The sequence below is a fragment of the Giraffa tippelskirchi genome, chromosome 1, assembly GCF_054371585.1.
Source record: "Giraffa tippelskirchi isolate mGirTip1 chromosome 1, T2T-mGirTip1v1.2.pri, whole genome shotgun sequence".
NCBI classification, from domain to species: Eukaryota; Metazoa; Chordata; class Mammalia; order Artiodactyla; family Giraffidae; genus Giraffa; species Giraffa tippelskirchi.
In genome coordinates, this window is record NC_137275.1 from 22,658,155 (window position 1) to 22,660,844 (window position 2,690).

General features: G+C 40.8%; 1 pseudogene; it reads left to right on the plus strand.

Moving 5' to 3' along the window:
- The first annotated feature begins 1,684 nt into the window (after nt 1-1,684).
- LOC145538220 (large ribosomal subunit protein uL30 pseudogene) lies at nt 1,685-2,425 on the plus strand (annotated as a pseudogene).
- The last annotated feature ends 265 nt before the right edge of the window (nt 2,426-2,690 follow it).

A 2,690-nucleotide genomic window follows, 5' to 3' on the forward strand; every position in this document is an offset into this window, starting at 1 on the left:
ACTATTCTGTGTTCCTCTGAAGAACAGGAAAAGGATATAGAGTAGCAAACAAGTGTGATGAATGGACGTGTAACTTTTTTTTCCCAAGGACAATAAAATATTCACACACCGGATGACAAGTTCACTTTTTCTTTTCCTCTTTCAAATCAAACAGTTCTATCATTTGGGAATCCCATTCTTGAGCGATCTCAGAGGCACATATTATTTTATAACAATACTTTTAAAAGCCCTAACACCTCACTTAACTGTACTGGATGAGTTAAAGTCAGTTTTGACTCCCTTCCAAGCCTTGGGAAGAAGTTATATTAGTTCTCCCTCACTCTGCTAGAAAGTCTGTGAGCTGAGTGATAGCACCAGTTTGTGCATCTATGTGATGTTTAAATGGAACAAAACAGAAAGATACAAAGAATCTAAGTCTGTGATGACATCATTCGACCACTGAATCAGCCCAGTTTGGATCCTGCCCTACTTCTGGATTCTGTTATATGAGAAAATAAATGTTGAACCTTTATTCTAGAACAAACATTGGAAAGAGAGAACTAAGGCCAAAATTCAAGAAGGCTGAAGAAACTTTGAGGTGATAATCATCTCACTTAAGTGAGTTTAAGGCACTGAATCTTTTAAAATTACATTCAGATGAAGAGTAAAGATGCTTTTGGCTATAATAACAGAAATCATTGCTGGAAATGGCTTCACTTATAACGTTTATTTTCTCATATAACAAAGAGTTCAGAGGTGGGGCAGGATCCAAATTTGGCTGATTCAGTAACCCAATGATGTCTCTACATCTCTTGGTTTTGCTGTCTTCAGGAGTGGCTTTATCCCTTTGTTTTTCTCTTTCTTGGGAGATGGCTGTCTGTGGTTATTGAGCTACAAATGTTCTTCTATGTGTCCAGAAGAGAAACCCTATCTGCTAACCAATCAGATTTTGAGTTAGGTATTCCCCCCCAAACCAATTGCAGTTGCCTGGGAAACACCATGCATGGATTGCTCTAAACTTTAGACTAATCGTGATAAGGAGGTGGGGATGGAATCACGTTTCTTTAAAGCACATATGGCATGGGAAAGAAGTCATTTAAGGAGTAAATGGGAAATAGGTGTTGAGTACAGCAACCAATATTATTCTCTGTCTCAAGATACTAAGATAGTTTAGGAGGGAAATTACCAGACAACAACTTTTGAAACAATCCAAAAAACAAGAAATATTCAAAACTGGAATGAAATTTGACCACAAACAACAGACAAACGACCTTGACACCAATCCTAGTTCAGAATCAAAAACTGGTCCTGAGAAGCTGCAGACAGCTGCCCAGACCACACACCTCTCACTCCATTGCTATGTAAATCCCACGAGTTGCCCACCTCTGCCCAAGACTTCTTATTTCAGTCACCTCCAGCCCTTTGTCAAAAAACAAGCTCTTCTGTCTCGCTATTATACCCAGTCTCCTACATCCTTCTATCTTTTGATCCTTTAATTATAAAACAATCCTCCCACATCCCTAGTCTCTTCCCCAAATGCTGTATTTTCCCTTCTTTGCAATCTGAGGTCTTTCCTCACTCTGTGTGTTTGTGAATGTGTGTATAAGTGTGTGTGAGAGTGTGTGTGTGTGTGTGTATCTATGTGTCTGTGCACATGGGTGTGAAGATTTTAAAAGGGATATGAGCCTCTTTCCCAGCTGGAACCATGGAGGGTGCAGAAGAGAAGAAGGTTCCTGCTGTGCCAGAAACCCTTAAGAAAAAGCGAAAGAATTTCGCAGAGCTTAAGATCAAGCGCCTGAGAAAGAAGTTTGCCCAAAAGATGCTTCGAAAGGCAAGGAGGAAGCTTATCTATGAAAAAGCTAAGCATTACCACAAGGAATACAGGCAGATGTACAGAACTGAAATTCGAATGGCTAGGATGGCAAGAAAAGCCGGCAACTTCTATGTACCCACGGAACCCAAATTGGCATTTGTCATCAGAATCAGAGCTATCAACAGTGTGAACCCAAAGGTTCGAAAGGTGCTACGGCTCCTTCGCCTCCGGCAGATCTTCAATGGCACCTTTGTGAAGCTCAACAAAGCATCAATTAACATGCTGAGAATTGTGGAGCCACACATTGCATGGGGGTACCCAACTCTGAAGTCTGTAAATGAACTGATCTACAAGCTTGGTTATGGCAAAAACAACAAGAAGCGAATTGCCCTGACAGACAATGCATTGATTGCTCGATCTCTTGGGAAATATGGAATCATCTGCACGGGAGATCTGATTCATGAGATCTATACCGTTGGAAAACATTTCAAACAAGCAAACAACTTCCTGTGGCCCTTTAAATTGTCTTCTCCACGAGGTGGAATGAAGAAAAAGACCACCCATTTTGTAGAAGGTGGAGATGCTGGCAATGGGGAAGACCAGATCAACAGGCTTATTAGAAGGATGAACTAAGGTATCTACCAGGATTATTTTTGTAATCTCGTCAGTTAATAAACAATTGAAACAAAATAAAATAAAAGGGATATGAGTACCACCCCTTCTGAATACCCTACCTTCCACCCCTCCCTACTTTGAGTGTCCCCTTAATCTCGCCATGCCTACAGCTTTACCAACCTGAGTCAACCTAAACTTTGTCTCACTATCAAGTCGAAGGAAGTGAACAGTAAAGGGAAAATAGGGTGTCTTTGGAGATGTAGACCTAGGGAAGGCTTCACAG